We start from the raw sequence: 25,176 nt of genomic DNA, 5'->3' as shown, positions 1-25,176 counted from the left end.
AAATGAATGAACAGAAATATATACACATATGTAATGAAATGGTCCAGTTTTACAGAAAGGAAAAAAGTTCAGAGCCATTTCATGTCATGATTACATAAATGTGGAATAAGGCGACAATCTGTCTCTGGAAGTGTTTCAAAGAAGTCTGTTCTCAATGAATAGTTCTACTGTAAGCAGAGCTTTGAGCCATAAAAGAAAAAGTCAATATTCAAAAAGTGCGATCTTAGGAAAGTTTCAAATTTAGTCTTTTTGTTATGAAAAAATGAATGCCGAATTCATAGATTACATGGTGCACTGTGAGCCAAATCAAAAGTTATTTGAAGATGCTGGGGAAAACATGAAATCCTCTAATCCTGTAGACAAAAAGACATCTATTGTTGTCGGTGACTGGTTGATTACCTCGTTTAGAAGACTAACTGCACATAGATGTGATGCATCGTCAGTAGCAGTGTTCGTTGATACCTGTGCCTGTTGATCCATCTCGTACCTCAGCAGTAGCATGTTGCGTCTGTGAGATCTCAATGAATGTCGTCATCAGGATCGATAGCCTCTGGGGACAATACAGAGCATGGGCCATTATCGGGTCCAGCAGAGTATCGATATCTGTTGTCATGACTGATGGGAGTGTTAGAAAGATGTGTAGCACGCATTCTTCACTGCAAAGCAGGCAGCGTAGAACAGGTAAGATGCAATCTTGCCAGATTCGTCTGAACGACAGAAACCATGAGGTATTTAGTTCTCGTAGACGAGGTAAACCCAATAGCTGTACTATGCGCTCACAAAACTTCCTTTCCAGGAGAGCATTCTCCAAGGTGCTGGGAGTGACGCTGATGGATTGGCTTGCCATAACATAGCAGAAGGAATAAAAACAGGATTCCTGCAACGAGTGCTAGAAGTAGCAGCAGACCACCAAACACCGAGTGCATGAAGTTTGGGATGATTCCTAGGACTGCTTGAAAAGGTGTTAACAGTCCCGAACATACTGTCTTAAATACATGCACAATACCGCTCGTATCAGACATGTTTAAAATACGTCCCAACATTTCTGTGAAATGTGTAGGGCAATTTGTCCTTAACAGAGCCTGTATCTCAGCCGAAGTCCTTGCGGCTTGTAGATCATAGGTTTCTTTGGCCGAGGTCAAAGGCACGGTTTCTTGTAAAAGAATGGCTTTTATTCTGCTTAAAGTATCAATTCATATAGAAGAGATGTTCAGTGAAGGCCATAAAGGCGACTCCCTGACTGTGTCTATTTGGGGGAACAAGACTTGCACACAGCAAGTGACCCTGGAAGTAACCGTTACTAGATATGGGATACCTGGCAACATGCCACAACAGCTCTGATCATTCAACATGAGGTAACTCCCAAACGTTGGATTAATCACAGCGGCTGGTGAACCTTGCAGGTGGCAGGATAAGTTTGCAGTGGATCCGCTACAGGCCCCGTGTAAGCTAATATCCCGACATATGAGTGAACCGCTCAGTGCATTTTCACAGTGTGTACCGCTAATAAACACTCCACGCCCCCCACTCCAACATCTGTGTGTGTAAGGTAAATCACAGGATGTCCTGATGTATTCTTTACCCAACCATTCATATTTGCCTACTGTCATGTGTTAAAGGCAATACTGAAAATGGAAAGTTGTAACAGGCTGTTTTGCCATGAAGGATCCATTCTGTAGCTGGTTTTTCTGCTACCGTAAATGGCAATTTTTCCAGTTTTTCAATGCTCAGCACTGTATACTTCGCTCCCCTTTGTGCCAGCTCGATCTGTTTATCCGTGAGATTGTATCAGAAAACAGAGAAGACGTGTTGATGAAACGCCAAGGCACATAGCCTGCAGGCAAGTTTTGTAGCGTCCAGCATAATGACAGAATAGAATGTAATTGAAACTGGACTTTACGCAGCAGGACCAAATCTTGTTCCACAATGTCTACAGCAGAGGATACAATGTTGCACAATGAATATATCCTGGATGACAGAATCCTTAACCCATTGTCGACCACAGTGAGAGATTTCTCTAAATGAATACGATCAATTTCTCGTATTCTTTCTGCAGCGTCTGCTTGGGTAACCTTTCATATTTCATTATAAGCAGCATAGATGCCGGCATATATGAAACGTTTTTGACGCGGTTTTCTTGGACCTAGCAAGAATTCCTTAAGGTCTGCGTCTTCTTTAAGTAAAGATAAGTATTGTTTCACATCCTTTACTGTAGATGTCTGTAGCCAGTCAAGGCATAGTTTTCCTACACTGTATGTTGTTACTACCCCTGGATGCTGTCTTTGAACATAGCATGGGTTTGGCCTATTGATTGTTAGACCTTGTGTCTTGTTCAGGAATCTTTCTTGACAGATGTTTGTGTCTGTGGGCCAGAGCAACCATTTTTTCCATTCGGAATCTGATCTGTTGTTTTGTAAGATAGTACGTACGTCGACCACCCCCTGTGTAGTGCTATTACTTGCAGGTGTAGGTATGGATGGTTTGTTCATGTATTTGATCTTGGCTAACCCAAGGTAAGACGTTTGTTGGACAGTGTCATTCAAAAACATTATCTCTTGTGGGATGCACTTGCCAATCTTTTGTACCCCAGACAGATTTCGTGTCAATTATCTTTTTCCAAATGTCGAAACCCTGTCTAGACAGTTGGGCAATAAAGGCTGCAGAATAAATCTGTTTCGTATTTGTTAACATATTTTTCATTCCTGTTTTGTTCACATTTTTAAAGTAAAACGTTTCTGGATTGGATATATTGTACCCTGAAAAATATGGAAACTTCATTTCAAACGTTTTTGAGCTGAGCTACCCCTTGGTGGTGTAGGACAATGTTCCCATTGGTTATTCATAAATACATTTCTAGGTGTTGCAGATTTATGCAAGAAATGACCATAGTGGTTGTAACAAAAAAGCTGTTCATAGTCCGTTGAACCCTCTAAGTATTCATGGTTAGAGAATACAGCAAATCTTTCTAGATCAGACATCATGTTATTAACAGTCTCAAAGTCCCAATCATCAGAATAGGTACTGAAGGTAATAAAGTCACTTAATGAAATCTTGAATAAGTGTGGAATCTTCAAAAGTTCTGATGGACCGAATATATCATAATCCGTTTTGTCCCAAACTATACCATCTTGTATAGGAACTGCTGTGATGTTCACTGCTGACAAGTCTCTTGCTTCACGATGGGATGATTTGTGTGGTTTCAAAAGTAAGTTCACATTTTTACTTCCTGTCTACAAATGAATATATCTTCCATCTATCAACATGCTCAGAGTTATTACTAAAGCTAGCCAAAGCAGAAAGAAAAATATTCCAGAAATAATCCATAGTTCAATCCATGGTGAAACCAGATAAGTCTTTTTCACTAAAAAAGTCTTGCGCTTGCTCTTTGAAAGTTCTTTTGGCTGGCGTCGTTTCTGGCTCGCTGTGATCCTCCGAAAACTTATCAAAGTTAATGAAATAGCCAGAAGCAGCTCTGTCAATGGTTGAAATTGCATCAGGATTCGTTGAAATCGCTGGAACGAGTGGATCACTTGTTACGTTGGTGTAGACAGGTGTATCAGGACGAACTGTTATTTGGGTTTCAAGAGGGATGAGTTCCATAGCATTGTTGCTTAGTTCTTCATTTCTCACTGTTGGATTCTCAATGGTGATGAGTCTTTCAGTTTGAACCTCTTGAATAGTAGCTAAAGGAGTGCGTCTGCTACTTGGTCGGAGTCCACATGGTTTACTGTTTTATATTGGCCACATAGTGTGGTTTGATGAGGTTGATGGACACAGATCTTTTCTCCTTTTTTCCAGGAAGGGCCGGCAAAAGTACTGTTCTTGATCCGTGGATTGCTAGGACAGGTACTGGTTGTTTGTAAGAAGGCCCAAATTCCTTCTTGTCCGTGATCTTTTCTCTGACTAGATCCCCAAGCTTTGGGATCCAGACAGGCCTTGCTGGGACGGCTGGATTATCCTCAGTGGTGGTTGGCTTCAGGAAAACGTTGCTTTGCTTCGATCTTAGTTCATTTAAGTCCTGTAAAACAGCCAAACGATCTTTGATATCAAATGGTTTATTTTCCACCACTGTGCCTTTACATTCGAGATCAGGAACCCACATTCTTGTCCCAAATAGGACCTCATATGGAGTGACCCCCCTAGAGAACTTCTTGGCAAATTGTTTAATGAGCATTGGACCCTATAAAGATGTTTAACCCACCCATCACCCAAACCTAATATCCTAGCTGTTATAGACCGCTTTATGTCCCGGGTTTTTCCTTTCCACAACCGAATTTCCCTCAGGATGGAATGGAGAGGAGTACCGCAATGCAACGCCCAAACTGGCCATGGCTTCTTTGTAAGCCCGAGAGATAAACGCAGGGCCCTGGTCAGAATGTAGTGTGCCTATTGCGTATGTGCTGATAAAGACTCACAAATCTTTTATAACAGTTCGAGCGTCAGCTGAGTGCTGAGGCCACATCCATAGGAACCTTGAGCACAAATCCACTGCGACCATGATATATTTATAGTTACCATCCCTTTGCAAGGGACCGCAGTGATCCAGGTAAACACAAGCTAATGGTTTATCTGAAATTAATAGGGGCGTCTGCGCAGGACGTTTCACTGTGGAAACTTTCATCTTTTGGCATATTTCACATTCTAAAACATAGTTCTTGGTCTGTTTCTGCCAGGCCACCAATATCTCTGTTTTAATAACGATACTGAGGCGGAAACACCTGCATGGGCGGAGGCTATCCCTTCATGTGCTGCTAGGATTAGTCTACTTTCCATGTTTGGAATTACCCTATCCCCCACTCCAGGGATCCGAGCAAACGTAACGTTGTTCGCATCAATTATATACGAGTGGAAATTGTTAGGTAACGCTGCACCACTGCCTTTGCTTGAAGCATTGACAGCCAACAATATCTCACTGTCTATTTTCATTTTTAACGAGTGATTGCAGCTACGGAAGCCGTTTGCACAGCCCCCTTTGCGGCTTCGTCAGCCAATTAATTCCCTGCAACGTGAACGCCATCACGTTGATGACTCAGCGTGTGTATCACGTGAGTGTTTTGTAGTCCGTTTTGCAACTGACCTACCAAAGCGTTTTATGCTTGATTGTGCCACCTTTTGCATCTTTGAAACCATTTTGAAGCCAATTCTGTAAATATTCATTGTATGATTGTACACAGTAAAAAGAATCGCACACTATAAGTGTGAGGAATTCACGATCCGTATTTTCAAGTGCCAATTTGAATGCTTGTAGTTCAGCTCGCTGAGCTGTACAATCTCCTAGAGATTGTGTTTTAGTGACCATCGGTCGGAATTTACCATTGCGCATACAACCTTTAACAATCGCGCAGGCTGCACTGTAAGCTTGCTTACTTTCCGTAACGGGTTGTGCTGATCCGTCAGTATAAATTATGAATTCATACTGGTCGAGGGGGAGAATCTCAATAGGCAGAGGACATTTGTGTTTGTATTGCAGGAATGCTTGTGTTTTTAAATAAGGATCCAAAACATATTCAACATCTGTTGCAGCAAGAGAATTAACCCATTGTATCCATCTTGGATGTAAAGCTTTTGCATTCGGAATGCTCGCTTTTGTAACCGCCTCTAAGGCTGGTACCGGAGTCACGACAATAATGCGTTTCCCCTGAGCTAGAGCTCTTTCTTTTGCTACAACAGTTTGAACTGCTGCCAGAATGTTTTCTGTTGAAGTGAAGCGCATTTCCGCTTGTGTATACAAATGTGATTTGTATGCAATTGGTACTTATTCACCTTCATTAAAAGTTAAGTAGGTGAATCCACATTGACCCGAAAGTATACGGATCACTACATTGCGTGTATTTACGCGTGTTTGTAAGTGATTTGTTGCTAACAAGTCAGCTTGTAGTGAACGCAGGATTTCTGTGTGTTCCTGTTTCCAATCTTTGATTTTGAAATCAGGTTTGATTAGTTCGTAGAGAGGTTTAACCCTTTCTGCGTAATTTAGAATGTAAGTTCTTCCAAAATTCAGGAAACCTAGAATCAACTGTAAATTTTTCAGGGTTTTTGGAGGTTGGAGCAGCGCACACTTTTCTAAAAAGTTCCCTACCAGGCTTTTGCCTTCACTTGAAAGTTCATATCCTAGGAAAAGGACATTGAGATGGGCAATTCTTGATTTTTCAAAGCTGAATTTATAGCCCTCAGAGGCGAAGCCCAGTATAATGTTGTTCACCCTGTTCAAGTGCCTATCCAGACCATCGTCTGTCAGATAGATATCATCGACATATGACAATGCCTCGTCATCATAAATTTGTAGTAACTCTGTTAGTCTTGCTGATAATAACCATGGGCTGCTCTTGAACCCTTGTGGGAGTCGACAGAAGTGACGCTGGGTCCCCATTATTGAGAAAGCTCTCAAATACCTACTTTCAGGTGCTATGTTTTGACAAAAGAAACCATTTGAAATATCCAATGTGGTTTTATATTTTTTACGCACAATGTTATTAATTAATGCTGTTCTATGTGTATTTTGCACAGCAAATGTTTTAGAACAAGTGTTCAGGTGTCTGTAATCCAAAACTAGACGATATGTGTTGTCTGGTTTGTTAACAGGAAACAAAGGATTGTTCATTGATGAGGTGCATGTTTCAATCACTCCTTGGTATTCAAGTTGATATATGATCTCCCTGACCTGTTTTTTAGCTTCTTGCTTAATTGGGTACTGCCTTTGTGCAGTAGGTTGATATTTTAATTGGATCTTGTGGTGAGGTGAGTCCTCATCCCATCCTGCATGATTTTTGTATAATGCTGAGGCCTGGGCTACTGCCCATTTCCTGGCATAAGTATATTTTAAATGTATAGCAACATGGTTGGAAAAGGCTGGCATAATGATGTCTTCGCCATGTGGGCACTCCCTGACAAATTCTGGTGGCCAGTCTTTTTCTGCTAGAAGTATATCATAAGCCCTTAAAAGCTTTTCCCAAAAGAGTGCTTTCACTTTTCTTGGTATGTCTCCCTCCATCCGGAGTGTTATCTCGTATACCTTTCGTGGAGAACTAACCCTGCTGTCTACAGTTTCAACAGTTATGTATTCATTCAAGTCCACTGTCTCCAGAAGTTCCTTCACGTTCTGGCGAGCTATTGTTACTTCTGCTGCACTGTCCAGCATTGTCTGAGCCCATTCTCTGTTCTTGAGTTGTGTCCTCAGGATTTTCGGCATGTCTGATCTTCAGACCTGCTACCTTTTTCTTGGTGAATTGAGGTTTTGGTTTGTTTTTCTGAACGTGTTGATCGTCTCTGGACTTCACGCGTTCTTCTTTGTGATCTGACCGTCCTCTTCTTTCGGATGTCTGTGAAGATGTTTGAAAGGTACGAGAGGAACGTGTATCAGTATCTTGATACCTGTCAGGTTTTTTTCAAATTATCCCTATTGCTGAGGTTATACCTCCTTTCCGAGTGCTCCTTTTGAGGAGACCTACCTCGAGATTGAGAACGTTTCTCTTTCGAATGTTGTTTTTTGTTTTCCCACTTCTTTTTAGAAGATGTAGGATTGTGTTTAATTGAGTCCTTTTCAGGACCCTCAGACAGTTGTGGTTTAAGTGGTTTCCCACCTAAACTGTCTCTGCCTAATTCTTCATAGGATTTTTCTATTATTCTGGGTAGTTCATGTTGATGGTTTGTTACATCAAATTCCCTTAATTTATGGCGGATCGCCACTGATGCTGCCTCCCCTTTAATAGTAGATAATATTATTGTTGAGACCTGGTCGAAGTTTTTCAGTAATTTCATACCTAAGTTCAGAGCAGGCTCTGCCTCGTATTTATTTTGAATTTGTTTCAGGACATCAGGTATTACTGCAATAGACGGAACACCATGGTGCCGATTACGATCCGGTAAAAACCGGGTACGAACCATCGGTCGGAGCGTATTCTCCGTCCGACTCGTACTCGGTTGTAAAACATTACAAACATGGAATTACGATTCGCACGGAAACACCATTTCCGTACGATTCGTAAAAAATACCGACCGACGAAAATATGCATATGAATGTGATCCGGGAATGCTGCGACGTGACGTCGGGACGCTTCCAGGCAGCGTTTCACGACCCAGGAAGTACGATTCGAACCGACAGCAGTCCGGACGGCAATATTTTTACGGCACCCAAAAAGTGCCAGAAAAGCGAAGTACGGCGCGAAACGACCAGAGTAGGTGGCCCGGTAAGCGCCGTACCCCCCCCCAGCCCCCGCATGTACGTGCCGTACCCCCCCCAGCCCCCGCATGTACGCGCCGTACCCCCCCAGCCCCCGCATGTACGTGTCGAACCCCCCCGTGTATGTACACCCGATTACGTGTCGAACCCCCCGTGTATGTACACCCGAGTACGTGTCGAACCCCCCGTGTATGTACACCCGAGTATGTGTCGAACCCCCCCGTGTATGTACACCCGAGTACGTTCGAGTCGTACCCCCACCCGTGTATGTACGGTGCATACCCCCTACGCGCTGGGGGTACGCACCGTACATACACGGGTGGGGGTACGACTCGAACGTACTCGGGTGTACATACACGGGGGGGTTCGACACGTACGCGGGTGTACATACACGGGGGGGTTTGACGCGTACATGCGGGGGCTGGGGGGGGTACGGCGCGTACATGCGGGGGCTGGGGGGGTACGGCGCGTACATGCGGGGGCTGGGGGGGGTACGGCGCGTACATGCGGGGGCTGGGGGGGGTACGGCGCGTACATGCGGGGGCTGGGGGGGGTACGGCACGTACATGCGGGGGCTGGGGGGGGTACGGCACATACATGCGGGGGCTGGGGGGGGGTACGGCACGTACTGGGCACCTGTTTGGACGTCTCCATGGTTGTTATAGGAGTTCGGTGCGGACGGTCTTTTTACCATACGGTTGTACATTCGGACGCCCGGGACGGATCGTGATTCCCCGGTCGGACTTCGCTTTTCACGTTTGTACGGTAAATCGTCCGAGGACGTGTCGGACACTTTTTCCGACCCGAGGACGTGTGGGGAATTATTCCCAATGCGACTCGTATGGGCTTTTTACCATGCGAATCGTGATTGCCAGTTTGTACGGCACTTGTACGATTCGTACGGTAAAAAGACCGGATACGAGTCGTACGGGAATTTTTTTTACCGGATCGTAATTGGCACCCATGTGTTTTAGTATAGATGGCAGCAAAGACTGTGGCTCAAGTGGTGCAGTCTTCCAGATGTGGTGTGATCCCCATTGGTAAACAGATTGTTAGGATTCTGCGTTTCTCATAAGGGCTAGTATTAGGAAATACTGCTTCGATTTGAGTAATTTTTTGAGCTATCCAGAATGGAATTTGTTCACGTTTTGTGGGCATTTTACCCATTACTGCGTGTAACGTCTGTGGAGTAATTTTTAGTGTATTCCCCTGATGAGGGGTCTGATTTGGAATGGTTATTGGTGGTTGGACTGTTAAAGTCCGCATCACATATTGTGCTAACTGTCTGTCAATTTTTATTAACTCTGTTAGTTGAGTGAGTAATTCATTGTCTGACATTGTTTCAATGTCAGGATGAGGTGGCTAAAATTGGCCATGTTGCTCCTGGTCTACCTAGTGGACCAAGCCTGGTAATGTGATTGTAATGTTTTAGGGCGCCTTTAAACCAGAGCTGATGCTCCTGGTATGTAAGTGGAATTTCAACATCCTCGAAAGGAATGTGTTCTTCAGGTGGTTCATCTTCTTTGAAGAAGTGAAACATTTTTGTTACTGGATTTGATTCTGGAAATGTAATCCATGAATAGAATACCTCTGTCTGAAAAGATTCATGTGCCTCTATCACAAAAACTGCTCTACCACATCTTGGTGTTAGGCCAAGTTTTATAAGTTTTAGAGTGATGGCTCTCCTTAAATTTGGATGGATGTTGATAACACCCTCATCGGTTTCATTTAACCCTGTAGTATTGAAACCTGTTACGACTGGATCAGCTGTAGCCTCTGTAGCAGACATTTTTGTTTAATAAAAAATGCAGAACAAGTTTCAAGGAAACAAAGATAAGGTGCACAATATTGTGGAACACTGTATCCTTCAACGTTGAACAAACCAAACAGCTAATACATAGGATTTTTGTCCTAATCAGCTATGGTGGATATTATCCCTACCCACTCTAGTCGTCTTATGGAGTTTTATGAGTAGGTGTCTCTGAGAAAAGCACAACTGAGTTACTTCAGTATCTAGCGTTAAATTAGTGCCTTACCAAACCATTGGGCGCCATGTAGTGTAGTTCCTATTTCCCTTATAGCAGGGTTGCTCATAGTACGGCCCGCGGGCCGCTGGCGGCCCACCCGGCCTTCATTGGCGGCCCGCGGACCTTGATGCTTAAAGTACACTTCCTTGGAGTAAGCAGGGAAGATGGACGCAGGAGCAAACGTTGCGAATACGCTTTAATACGTATTCACAACGTTTCCTCCTGCGGCCATCGTCTCTGCTTACTGCTTGCCTCTGATTGGCCTGCCTGCCTCTGACGTCACACGAAGCTCACGCCCTTTAAAAGTCAGCTGTAACTCGCGCTAGTTACAGCTGACTTTTAAAGGACCTTTTGGTGAGCTTCCTGTGGACGACGTCCTTCCTGCCCGCAGCCCCGGAGAACCTTCACAGCGCTGCTATGAACGGTGGAAAGCTTCCTCTGGATTCGGATATGTGGCCGATTGTTTCATTGCCAGGGCCTCTGACTCTGCAGCACGCGCCTCACTTAGCAAGCCACTTCAGCATGCAGCAGAGGTGCGAGTCCCGGTGGGCTTTGTCGTTTGCTTGAATTAACAGCTTAGGTTTTAAAACTAAGTGGTATCTAGAAATGCTGTGCTGCCTCCAATAAAATATACTTACTTCATTGGATGTCTGTTGTGGGAGAAACGGTGCATGAGAAATTGCAATATGTTCATTATCCTGTATGAATGGTTCACCCAGCCTTGGAATTTTCTTTGCAATTTAATGTTTATTGTTATTATTCGTACCAAAAAGCAAAAATAAAAAAAAAGAAACAGACCAAGGCGAGACACAATGAATAAATAGAAAACACTTTACCCCCACCCATTATAAGGGCGCTAGGTTAGTGCCCTTCCAATTCTAGTGCTTTGCAGATGTTTTACGATCTTCTTAGAGTTTTTTGTTGCTAAAATGGGTACAATTTCTGGCATTTATATTTGTCCCTCGTCTTCATTTCTTGATTTTGCTCGTAAGTGCCAAGGGATGGTGTAACCCTCTGACGTGCGTGTGGCTGTCCTTGATTGTGCAAGAAATGTAAAGGCAAAATGTTCAGTAGGGCAATCCTACATGAAACAATTCCGTAACCTTACATAATCCACACTAAATCCACAATCAAACATTCAAGCAAACACATTCAATATTGATTTACCTGATGGTGGATTACCATGGACCGTGACGTGTGATCCCATGGCCACGTGGCAGGGCCTTGTTTGGTTAGCGGTGTTTGTAGTTTACACTCGTCGGAGGTGTAATCCGTTGTTACTGCTGTTTAAGTAAACAAAGAGAGCGCGCGTAACACCCGCCCCCGGCCCTGCCTGGAGGTACTGAAATACCAGCTTGATGGGTGAATTAGAAAACAAAATGTATACAGCGTCTGTATGTTTACAAATATGGGGCCATGGTCTTTTTAAGCCATACCGCCTATGTTTTGAAAGAATATAAGCAATGGGCACTGAAACGGGTCCTTTCCGGGCCCTGTATTCATGGCCTTACCTTTTCATGCGAAAGCACTTACTGCTTACATTTCACATGCTTTACTTAATCTTGCATTCCCTATGAGTGTTTGCTTTTTCTAGGATGTTGATTTTTTTTAGGCAGCATATTGTTCTCGTCAAGTGCGTAATTAGAATTGAGTCACATCTAGGTGTTTATAGCGGGTCAGTGCACTGCAAGTTTCTCTAAGTGGGGCAGTATGGTGATCTGATTGTGAAATACAGCATTGTCTAATGTTTTGAAAGGTTTTTTTTTTTTACTCTAGCTCCGCCCCCACTGATCCCGCCCCCACTGACTGCACCCCTATCAGTGCGGCCCTCGGCCACTAACCACACTGTAATTTTGGCCCCCGACAGAAAGTTTGTGAGTACCCCTGCTATAAGTGATTCATTAGAGCTGTGGTATATGAGGCAGCCGCTTGATGGATGTCTTTCATTAGATGGGCGGGGCATTTATCTAAAGGTTTGCCGAGGGCTTGCAGTGATTCACCAGTGTTTTACATTCTTCAATTGAAATCTGAAAAACCCTACAAATCAGGTCTTATAGCGTTCAGATTGCTTTGATTGTCCTCTAATTATGTTTCAAATGCTGGCCTAAAACTGCTGTCTTATCTTTATCACTTTTGTAGTAAATAAAAGTCTTTCCAATTTATCTGTCAACTCTTAAGAGGGAGTCATTTTAGTTGAATGTCAGAGTTCCTTAGTTTGTTTTTAAAACCAAAGATCTCTTTGGAGGTATTTTTAGCATTTAAAATTCTTTGGAAGTAGTAACGTTTCTAGGCAATCCAGATCATGCAAATATATTTACGCAAGGACTGGATAAAGATAACTTTATTTTTTTGGTCGTAGTTCCTGTGCCAGATAGCCTCATCTGTTTTAATTGAGGCCCATATTTATCAATATTTCATGCAATGTAGCAGCCACCTCGCTACGCTTTTCTGCGTGAAAGAGAGAGTACAGGAATGTACAGGAATGTACCGTATTTATTATTATACTGCACATTCCTGCTCTCTGCCTGCGTTGGCGCACAAACTGCTGCTAAACGCAAACACAGGCATCCATGCACTATTGTTCAAGGGTGCCTACGAAATAAGCAGATTCGTTTTTGTGCAGGAAGGGACAACTTTCTGCACAAAAACTATTCACAGGGGCATTGTTCTCTTTCTACATAAGCTGCATAATGCAGCACACTTAGAAAGAGGAAACAATGTCTCTTCTCGTTGTTCCTTTGGTGGGGAGGCGTACAATTCTATTGCATAGCCAGGTCTACCGGTGTTAGTAAATCTGGGAATTTGTCAGAATGCATGGGTGGATGTGTGGGACCACCTACGCAACACCCATGGCACACCTCCCTGCCGCTGAGTTGCCTTGAGTTGCTCTATATTTATCAAGCCACACAAGGCCACACAAGGTGGTCTCACTTGCATTGTAAATCTCATTTAGGTCTTGTGTCGCCCTTGCATGGCTCAAGTGCGATGCAAAATCTTGATAAATACGGGCCTGAGTTTTCTGTTTTTGCAGTTATGGGGTAAATTATTGACAGTTATTAAATGTATCATTTTCTGTTCTTATTCTTACCCTCCTTCCTGTGGGGGATGAGACATTCACGTCCTGCAATCTACATCACAAGTGCGAAGGACATGAATGTCTTGTCCTCGCACTTTGGGTAGGAAATCCTTCTGGATTCGCACCAGCAGTATCTTCTGTTCTTGGGGAAATCTCAGTCTCTGAGGGGAGAGTTTCCCTCATAGCCCAAGATTACTTTCTTTCAGTCTGTGTGACTATAAGCTCACTCTGTGTGCTGATGTCATACAGAAATAAAAACTTGAAATACCCAGGGGAGTCCAAGGTAGATTGTCTTGTGTGGCTCTCCCTATGTTTTCTTAACTCCACCTCTCAGCATCTTGTATACCTTTTTAACTAGTGAGCACGAATGACGCCCTCCTTGCTCCATAAGACATCAGTCGTTATAAAGGTATATAAGGTACTGGTATGGGGGAGGTGGTTAAACACATGAAAGAAATGCTAAGGACCTAATTTTGGACTGCTGGTCCAATGGCAGCATAAGGAATACAGGGAACCATGACTTGGCAAAATGTAGGTTTAATTAATCACTGTAGCCATGGAAGTTAGATGGCCAACAGCCTTTATGCGCTTTGGAACGGGAGTAAATTAACAGGTTAGGAATATGTGATGAAACATGAACGGGGTTTAAACTAACATTTGCCTTGATTTGCATATCATCTGCTGAGTTGTTTGTAATAATATCAATCATTCCAAAACACATCATTTGTAGCCCAATACTGAAAAATAAATAAATCATATTATAGTAAAATACAACCATTCCGTATGAGTACGTGTTTGGGGATCAACTCTTTCTTATCCTAGGTTCAGAGTTTCTGGCCACGTATTCCGCATTTCTTTAAATGTTTCAAACTATTTTAAAAACAAACAATTATGATATCTGCTCATGTTTATTGGCTCTAGTGTTTTTAGGATTATTAGCACTGCATGAATTTGTTGTATTTCTATTGTACTTCCTAATCAATTTTGCCTATCAGCGCTTTATACTTTTGTGCTTGTTCTTGTGGTTTGGAGCCCTCTGGCCCTTGGGGTTCGACTGGCAGTGGGAGGCCAGTGCGTTATTACATCTTTGATCTGGAGTTGCATTTTTCAGGCTGGGGACCCGCTTTGGAAGACCGACATTTTTAGGTCTCGCCTAGGTAGCGCTTGTGCTGTCTCTTCGAGACATGCTGTATTCATGTATGGACTTGAAGCTCTGCCCATCTTTTCAATTGGCTCCTCTTACTGTCCTTTATAAATAGTGGCTTTTGATTCATAAATAGACTTAGTAGTGCCACCTTAGTACCTCCTTTTCTCCTTTTATAGCGTCCCATGAGGATTGCCCCTGTGACATGTGTAGTTACTTGGTATGTTTTATTTACAGTCTGTGAGCACTATTAACTTAAATGACTTTCTCATATTTCACGCACAACATGCTCTCCTGCAACCTACAACCCTTTGTTTTTTAAGCAGCGCAGCACGCCGCGTTTTATCTTATCTTATGTTTTTTGCTTCAACAATGGTAGCCTGCGCCATTAACGCTGCTGACGCAATAATAGATTTGTTTTTAAAGCAGTGTGGTTTTAGGCCATTTTTTATCTTCTTTTTTCAAGTGCATGGCACACTTCAGGTTCAAGAAAGGCGGAAGCCCATTTCTTTTGTTATGCTTGGCTCACCCAAATCAATCAACATACTGCCAACACACAGTCAACAATGGCGCCTGCACAGCTCTAGCCTATTCAAGCTCTCCGAGGTCACAGCCCCTCATCCCCGTCCCACCCAGGTTTCAGCACGGCACCCGCTTTCATATTAACAACACGGATGCAGCGCTTTATGTTGCAACAAGGCACCCGCTTTTCGACTCTCTGCTCGACCGTTCCTGTGGAGTTGTAAAGGGACCTCTATTAGACATATAAGGAACTGCACCCTTACCTATGCTACTACTGGGATATTTGCACCACCCCATTTAGTACCTATTATCGAGCCTGGGCTAAACTTGATAGCTCCGGACTAAGCGGAACCCTTGAAAAATCTAAGCCAAATATATTGCCTGATACCAGCGTCTTTCATCAATCTGTCTATTGAGCAGTTTAATTCTTGGATTGGGGGAGCTCTTGATGACCTTTTGTCACTTCAAAACAGGACCATATATCGCAAAACGTTGTTGGCTCCCTGGTATACCCAAGAATTATTTCAGGCCAAAAGGAAATGTAAAAGGGTTGAGAGGCCCTTGAGACACAACTACTCTGAAGTCTAGAGAAAGGCCTATAAGCAGAACTCAGGATGTATAAAGGGCTTTTGAAAACCTTTAGGGGAAACTATTATCACAATAAAATATTGTCAGCTAATAATCTCATGAGAGAACGTTTTGACGTGTGTATGTCTTTAGCCAAAAGCATCCATCATTTGCCATATGCTATACCCCCTCCTACACAAATGTTTTGTTCTGATCTGGCTGATTTCTTTTAGACCAAGATCACTTCTCTCCTGTTCACATTTACACCTACGGTGACTCTGACTGAAAATTTGGAGCCAGACATCCTTTTCTGGAAAGATAGGTCTGACTTCTGCCTTATCACCAAGGAGGAGATGATAACAAAAATCTCCATGATTAGATCAGGTTCTCTGATCAGCTCTTGTCCCATCGGGATTTTATTGTCACACTTTCTCTCTCCCTGGATTACCACGCTGTGCAACAATTCCTTAAAGAATTGGGTGGTACCAGCCTTTTTGCAAAACTACATTAATTATGACGCTTTTGTAAAAGGAAACATTGGATCCAAATGTTCTCTCCAATTATCGTCCTGTCTCTCTTCTCCCACATTACGCTAAAATACTGCAAAGTTATGTTAATGCGCAGTCAGCCTCTTGCTGTGAGGGAAATGGTGTGCCTGGTAGCACCAATCAGGTTTTTCGTTCATGCTTTAGCACTGAAACCATGCTTACGGCAGCTGCAGCTACTAATGATTTACGGATGATCCTGAATGCCAGAAGTTCTGTGGCACTTATAGTCCTTGACTTGTCGACCGCGTTTGACACAGTCTCACATACTTTTTATAGGGAAGATTTGTCATTATTGGTCAGCGAGACAAGCCAGTCAGATGGTTTGGATCTTTTCTAGAGAATGGATCATAGGCAGTGCAGATGGCAACCTTTCGCTCAGTCAGGCATCACTTTTGGTGTTCCACAGGGGTCTGCTTTCAACCCTACACTTTTCCATATATATGTGGCTACTCTGACAGACCTGATTGCCTTTTTTAGATTACAGTTCTATGGTTATGCAGATGACACTGAAATTATCATCCGCATGGAGGGTGAAATCAAACAGCTTCAGGAGCTATTAAGGGGTTGATTAAGTTGGCCAACTGTATGAATGATAACTCTCCCCGACTTAATTCAGATAAGATTGAAGTCCTGATTGTTAGGACCCCCACTATCTGGTCTCCTATGTGGTGTACCCATTCCTTCAGTGAGTGTCCAGTACCTAAAACTTCAGCCCAGAGCTTAAGCTACTATTTGACTGCCGACTCTTATTCGATCTACATATGAGACAACTCAGAAACAATATTCAGTTTTTTATCTCATTACTCCTGACAGATGCTGGTGCAAACAACAGTGTTAAGTAGTGCCCTATATTTCAGGCTTCCAGAGTACAAAAGCAAAAGGAAAGTACCTCATTAAAAGGTTACAACTCATACAAAATGCAGCAGCCAGGTTGAGTTTTGGGAAGAGAAAGTTTGACAGTGCAGCCAGACAGCTTCACAGGCTTCCTATCAAGATGACATGCACTTTTAAGGCCCTCTGTATGGCTCACAAAACTCTCTATCCAGTAACTCAAGCCTCATATATTTCTGATATGTTTAGAAGATACAGTTGTTCCAGACTGTTTTGCTCGTCCTCTGCTGGACTGATAATAATACCGAAGTTTTGTAGAGCAGGTCTGTGTGGTAGGGCCTTCTCTATAGTGATCGCTCGGGCCTGGAACAGACTGCCTCTAGTGGTACACTGTTATAATCTGAGATTTATAGAACCCTGCTTATGTCATGGAATGCAGTGATGCATGAGAATGTCATGAATCACTCATTCTGTTTCTGGGCGGCCTGCTGTTAAATCGGTGTTTCTTCTTCTGGATTAAACTTCTTCTTCTTCTTCTTCAACATCAACCAGTGTCATGAAGATTTAATACTGGCGATGATTGGTCTTTTGCCTGATTGGGGACAGGCAATATCAGCACCGATTCCCCTGCCTGCCTGCTTCTCTACCCTGTTCTGGAGGTTGTATTGTGATTTCCTGCACAGTTCACCTCTCAGCGTTTACGGAGTTGGACTGTGTTGTCCAAGTTGTGATCAGGATTGAGGCTGCATTTCGACGAAAACCGTGAGTTTTTGCTGGTTTTGGATTTGCTGGATAGGCGCGAGGCTTACCTTGTCAACATTCGCACTGCGAGCCCCCTGCAACGAGCGCATTCCGATGTGCGCCTGCCACACAGCGAGCTCCTACAATCAGCGCATTCTTTGCGCACTTCTTAGGGACGCTCGCTCTTCAGAATCAAGCCTCTCCTATCTGATTCTGAAAAGCACGCCTCACTCCAACGCGTACGTGATCACTTTGTGACTACGCGGCGTGTGGCCATCTTGGAAGTATTGTCTTCCGTTTTTGAGCCCACATTACCTCGTCACAGCGATTTTGTCTTCAGGGATGCATGAAGTTTTCCTCGTATCGCCTCAACTGTCCCTCATTTTGTGTTACGGTGAGAGTTGGCAGTGACAGTTCATCATTTTTTTTTAACTCTAGCTTTGTGTTTTAGATCGCCCAGATTTTGTTTGTTTTTGTTCACACTGTGACTTGAGACTCTTTTGTTGTGTGTGGAAAGCATTGGATGACGTCATTCCACTGTTGTTTTTTTGAATTGGGACTATATATACTACTAACTTAGCTGTTGCTTGGATTTGTATTTAGCAAGAAGTACATTTGTGATTGACTTAAGGCACATCATCTAATTTCTATTGCAAATAAAGTACTTTACATATATCGCCATGACAACTTCAACAAGCATGTCTCAACCCCCTGCGTTTTTATCAGAAAAAGGAGATCCAATTCTTCCATGGAAGTGATGGAGGAATCTCTTTGATTCTTACATAGTGGCTATGGTGGAGAAACAATGTCTGCTTTTTGAAAACAAGCCATACTTCTACACAATTTAGGTGTAGAAGGGAGAAACATGTATGACAGCATGGATTTAATTCCAGTTGGTAATGGTGAAGGGGAGCCAGCGGATGTCTATGAGATGTCAATGACTATGTTGGAGAGGTATTTTGGTCCACGTATCAATGTAGTCCTTGAACGACATAGATTTTTCACCAGAGTTCCAAGCCCAGGGGAACGGGTGGGTACTTATGTTGCCGCTCTGAAAACTCTGGCACGGACCTGTGAGTTTGGTGAGTTGTCTGATTCCTTGGTTAGGGATCAATTGGTGAGATGCACCAACCGTACTCGAGTACAGGAGAAACTATTATCTAAAAACCCATCTTTATCGGAGGCCGTTGCTATTGTAGAAGGAATGGAAAATACTTCTATGTGGGTAAAACAAATAAGGAAGAACCAAGAAGAAAAGATGGTCAAGGGGATGTGCATGCTTTATTGGATTCTGACTGTTTTTAGTATCTTATGACAATGTTGCTAAAGTCTCCTCTAATGATAGGGGTAAAGCTGCAGAGAAGGGTGCACGTAATATACGTGGCTCTAGCAAGGATTTTTCATTGAGAACAGAGCGAAACACCCATCAACCTAGTACAGATTGTAATGCTAATTATAAAAATGTCAGCGATTCTCAGAAATTAAGGTGTTTTAGGTGCGGGAGTTTCACGCATCTTTCCCATTATCCCAACTGTTATGCCAGAGGGTCAGTGTGCAAGAAATGTGGTATCAAGGGGCATTATGCTCAGGTCTGTAGATCCTCTGGGAAAACCCGCACCTCTGAAAACTTGCCTGAAACTGTACGCACCGTTCTCTTGAATGTCAAGGAAAGTGCTGGTGGTGTTGATGCGGGAAAAATAATGTAATATTGTTGTGGATGGACATGATTTTGTGGTGTCAGTTGACTCTGATTCATCTTTTACTATGATTGGTAATAAACAGTGGGATGAAAGTGTGGAGTTGAACAACGTAACACTCATGCCTCCTGATATTAATCCATTCAGTTATGGGGGTGCGAAGATCAATGTTCTTGGATATGTTGAAGCTAAAATCCAATTCAAGAGCAGGCATACAGTTGGAAAAGTCTATGTAGCAGAAAGAGGCGATAACTTGTTGGGGTGGAGACACCAGCGTGATTTAGGTATTATACTTAATCCGAGTGCAAGAGATCCTAGAGATCAGGTTATGTTGGTGGTTATGAAAGTTGTGGAGATGATTACTTTGACAAATTCCCTGAAGTTTTTACAGATGCATTGGGTTGCCTCAAAGGTTTTGAGCATCGCATCATTCTAAAGGAAAAAGCTGTACCTTGTGTACATAAGGCGAGGAGGGTACCCAATATGATGATGGAGCCATTGAAGGTTGAGCTCAAAAGATTGTTGGATTTGGGGGTCATTGAGGAAATAGAAGCTTCAGAATGGTTGGCCTCAAATGTTTTGGCCCCTAAGGATGGTGGTGCCAGAGTCAGAATGTGTGTGGGGGTTAAATGAGTAGATTTGGGTTCATCGGCAACCCCTCCCCAATATCTCAGAGTCAATTAGCATGCTTAAGGGAGTCCAGATCTTTAGCGAGTTGGATCTCTCGTGTGCATACCACCAGATTGTTCTGCACAAGGACTCTAGACATCTCACGTCCTTTGTAACACCTCTGGGGGCTTACTGTTTTCTGAGAATGCCCTTCGGTTTAGCATCAGCTGCAGTCTGTTTCCAGAGGGTCATGAAGGTAGTCCTTGGTGATATGCGTAATGTTCTGTTCTATCAGGACGATATCCTGATTTATGGAAAGAATGAAGTGGAACATGGTGCGACCTTGGTTGTTGTGTTAAAAAGGTTGAAATAGAAAGGTCTCACTGTGAAGAAACAAAAGTCTCGCATTGGGTTGAGATCAGTTATATACTTTGGGCATGTCATCTCAGGGGAGGGAATCCAACCTAAAATGGAGCTTGCAGAGAGTATTGTGAAGGCTCCCACTCCCATAGATAAAGAACAAGTGAGGTTGTTCTTAGGACTCGCTGAGTTTTACTCTAAATTTGTATCAGGGTTTGCAAGTGTGGTTGAACCTATCAGGGCTTTACTCAAGAAAGAAGTGCATTTTAAATGATCTGTGTTGAGTGTCAGAATGCTTTGACAGCATTAAGTTTGAAATTGGGTGAATGCCCACCTTGGGGCATTTTGATGTCAACCGCAAAACTATCCTAACCACTGATGCCAGTCTCAAGGGTCTGGGAGTTGTGCTTTCTCAGGTGGTGGAGGGAGAAGAAAGAGTGGTTGCTTTCGCCTCCAGGGCACTCAGGGATGCTGAAGGAAATTACTCCTGTATTGAAAGAGAGGCTTTAAGTGTGTTTTGGGCTGTGCAGCATTTTAAATTTTACCTTTGGGGTATTACGTTCCTGGTCAGGTCTGATCATCGCCCCCTGGTGCAAATTTTCTCCTGTCATCACAATGAGCACATCACTCCCAGACTTAAACGCTGGAGTGAAGGACTACAAGAATACAATTTTTGAGTACAATATATACGTGGTTCAAGTAACAAATCTCCTGATTGCCTTTCTCAACTGCCTGTAGAGCATGTGCAGAATGATATTGAATTTGAGTATGTGAACTGGGTGATGGAGCCGGCTCTGTCCAATGAGGAATGGTTGGACAGTAAGAAAAAGGACAAAGTGTTTTCTTCCCTCAAGATGTGGATAACCCAAGGGTGGCCAGATTATAAGACCAATGATCATGAGATGAGATTGTTTTTTGTCTGTGAAGGATGATTTGTCGTTCTATAGTGAGAATCTTATGAGGGGTGACAGGATAGTCCCTTCCATTGATGTCAGGGACAGGATAATTAATCTTGCCCACGATGGTCATTTGGGAAGAAGTATCAATAAAGCTCGTTTGAGAGAGAGATACTGGTGACCAGGTATGGATCACATGATCGAAAGTGTAGTCAAAGATTGCTTGTCCTGTGCCACCAATGACAAGTCTCACGTCACTAGCCATGTGCCTTTGTCTCTTGTGGAGGTTCCTCATACTGTGTGATCTAAGTTAGGTCTGGACATAATTGGTCCTTTCGAACTTATGCCCTCCTATGAGAGATTTGTCCTCTTGTTAGTAGATTATACCTCCAAGTGGGTGGTGATGAAATGTGTGTCTGTTGCCAATACTAAAACAGTGATTTATTTTCTGAAAGACGTGTTCGTGTCTGAAGGTGTCCCGAAGTTCTTAGTCATGGACAACGGAGACCAATTTGTGTCCCAAGAAATGCGCATGTTTCTTAAAGATTTTAACATAGTTTGCCAAAAAACGGCCTTGTATGCACCACAGGCCAATGGTTTAACTGAGAGAATGAATAGAGTAGTTAAGAGTTGTGCTCAACGTGCAATTGAATCAAGGCTGTCATGCAGCAGTGTTTTGGGAGATACATGATGGGCTCGCCGCACTGCTCCCAACTTAGTCACGCAGAGGTCTCCTTTTGAAGCATTAAGGGGAAGAAAAGCTACCTCTAAATTGAATCTGGCATGGTTACCTGTGTGTAGTAATGAGAGTATTTCTATTGAAGCAAGACGATCCAGACTTGCTGACTACCAGCAGAAATACATGTTAAGATATAATACAAAAATGTGTGTTAAAAGAAGGAAGTGGTGTCTTGGTGATCAAGTTTTGGTGAAGAATCGCAGACATACCTGTAAAGGGACCTCAAGCTTCATGGGTCCTTATACCATCATTGCCATCAGAAAGAATGTTGTGAAAGTTGACACTGGCAGCATGTGAAGTATGTCCAGGCTGGTGAGGTATACGGGCAAATCTCCAAATGTTCATGTCCTTATTTCTTCTGATGGTAATGATTCTTTGAGTGAAAATGCTTGTGACAGTGAAGCAGGCAGTTCTGCAGGAAGGTGCAGAAATCTGCCTACAAAGCAGAAAGATTATGCCTTATACTAACGTTTGGCTTTTTATTTTCTCAGGTTATTATAACGATTACCTTGCATTTGCTGTTGTTAACTTTATGTTATGTTTTGTTTTTATGTTCACTTTTTTTATTTTTCCCCCTTACTGTAAAGTGGATGTGTTATAATCTGAGATTTATAGGACCCTGCTTATGTCATGGAATGCAGTGATGCGTGGGAATATCATGAATCACTCATTCTGTTTCTGGGCGGCCAGCTGTTAAGTCGGTGTTTCTACTCCTGGATTAAACTTCTTCTTCTTCTTCAACATCAACCAGTGTCATGAACATTTAATATACACCTAGAGCTTGACCTTTTAAACTTTTGCAGAGCACTGAATACCGATCCATTTGCCTAGTTAGGATATTTCTCATAATATCTGTTGGAATGCAGAAGGTATTAGTTGGCCAGGAGCAGGACACCCCGTGGGTAATTGCGTGCTTTACAAATTAATAATAGCAATAATATGTGCTGCACCACAGCCTGTCCCTGCCAGTGATGAGGGTTTTTGCTCTGGGGCCAGTTGGCGTGTTAAGTCAAAGCCTGAATCATCTTCATAGATTGTGGTAAAGCAGTTAAGAGCCACAATAGCAGTGCTGTTTTAGGGGATATTTAAAGCTATGACTCCTAAGTGTCACAAGATACCTGTGTCCTTCAATATCATCATACCATAGAGCATGCTGTCAGTCAGCGGCTCAATGAATACATAATTCAAAATCTAAATAACTTGTGGCTCATTATTAGACTTGCATAATCCTATTAATTTTATATTGCATATGCTGTATTGCATCAAGCCTACTATAGAAGTATTGCATGGGAATTCGTTGCACCACCAGGGGAGAAAAGAACATTTAATTTACAAATGTCATTGTTACACTTAGATATTGAAAATGGGTATGAGCATTCTGATACATTGCTGCAGTATCAAGAGAAATCCTGCCACAAGTACAAGCAGAACTATTACAAAGGCTGTGATGCATCTAAGGCTGAGAAACACAATATTATAATACTTATTATTATTATTTTTTTATTATTATCATCATCATTACATTATTCTTAGTATGATTATTACTGTTGGTATTATTAGGTAATAAGTTAACACAATGTTAACATTAATAAGACTAATACTACTATAACTAATAATAATAATATTATTATTAATAAAAATAAATATGTGTAAATAAAGTTGCAATTCAAAGCCTTCGCCATAGAAGATTCAGTACTCAGCAGAATTCTTGCTGCACTAAGAGGGAAGGTACTCTCAAACAAAGCTCAAATCGTAACAATTTTCTGCATGTAACAGAGTTAACAAGACTCATAGATAGATAGATAGATAGATAGATAGATAGATAGATAGATAGATAGATAGATAGATAGATAGATAGATAGATAGATAGATAGATAGATAGATAGATAGATAGATGGATAGATTTATTTTACATGTTTGTGTGCTTTTATTGCACCTAGTGAAGTGACATAGAAACCCATATTTCTCATGTAATGGTGAAATATGGAAAATGTTTTGTGGTTCCCTGTGAAATATATGCGACAGGGAAGACCAAATAATGCAGCACATTCTCCGGATACATTTTCATTTATTTGAGCTAGCAACAACATTTTGTGTACTCTAGAAATGATGTCTCATATGTGGTAAGTACATAATTATGAGGCAAAACACTGCAGCCACAGAATAATAAAATTCACTAGTCCTCACCACTGTCTTTTGTTTTATCAAAAATGCAATCATGAAAGGTATACAAAAACTAAACATTTCTAATTCCAATCAGTGCCTTTTGTTAGCTGCAATTTTTGAAGAAATCTTTTTTAAAATAACTTTCCCAAAATAAACATGCACTATATTAAAAAAAAACCTTAACGGGATTGGAAGAGAGATATGGACTGGTGTATTGTAGCGGAGAAGGCAGTCTATAGTAATAGAGGATGCCCCGACAAATGGGGGAGGGTTTGGAGTAAATGGAATGACTTTAGAGGCAACCCCTGTACACCCCCGAGACCACAGGGAAGGTGGGAGGAAACCCAGGAGGAAATGGACTGAGGAAGGGATGAAGCAAGTGATGTTATACACAACGCTAAGTAGGTTGAAGATGTGCACAGGCAAAGTTCTACTATGTTGTATTTGTGGTGAATGTAACTGCAATATTGTTTTGAAAATAAAAAAGATTTTAAAAAAACAACAACAAAAAAAGAAACCTCAGGTAATTTGAAATATGATCTTTTATTGCCATCTCTGGGTTCTGGTGACATTCACAAATCGTATGATGTCAGCGGAAACTGTGGTAGGTAGATTTAAATAGTGGTTTGTTACATCAGAAGTGTCTTTCCAACACACACACACGTATATATATATGGCACATCGCTCTGCAAGTAATCAAGCAGCCCGTCATGACAATTTCATATCCACTAAGGAATTATAATGCTGGTAATGAGAACCTTGACTGAACTTACTCAAAGGTATTCATTTGACTTACAACTACGGAACTACATGCCCCAAACGACATTGCAGCAACACGTAAGTGGGAGAGTTGCAGCAGGGACATGTGGGTAATTAAAACCGGCGGAAAATTTGTTGTGAGTGTCAGTGAGGTTCGATAAGCTGCCCAAGAAGAAGGGGCCTCTGTGCCTTGAAACACGTTGGCTAAAATAAAATAATTGGAAAGTTCCTGACGCGCTGTATTATATGCCGGAGGCGTGGAGTGATGGCGAGTGCTTCCTTAATGCTTACGGGCATTTTGCTGATTTATTACCT

Source organism: Triturus cristatus, chromosome 10 (genome assembly GCF_964204655.1).
Source record: "Triturus cristatus chromosome 10, aTriCri1.1, whole genome shotgun sequence".
NCBI classification, from domain to species: domain Eukaryota; kingdom Metazoa; phylum Chordata; class Amphibia; order Caudata; family Salamandridae; genus Triturus; species Triturus cristatus.
This window is presented reverse-complemented; position numbering follows the sequence as displayed.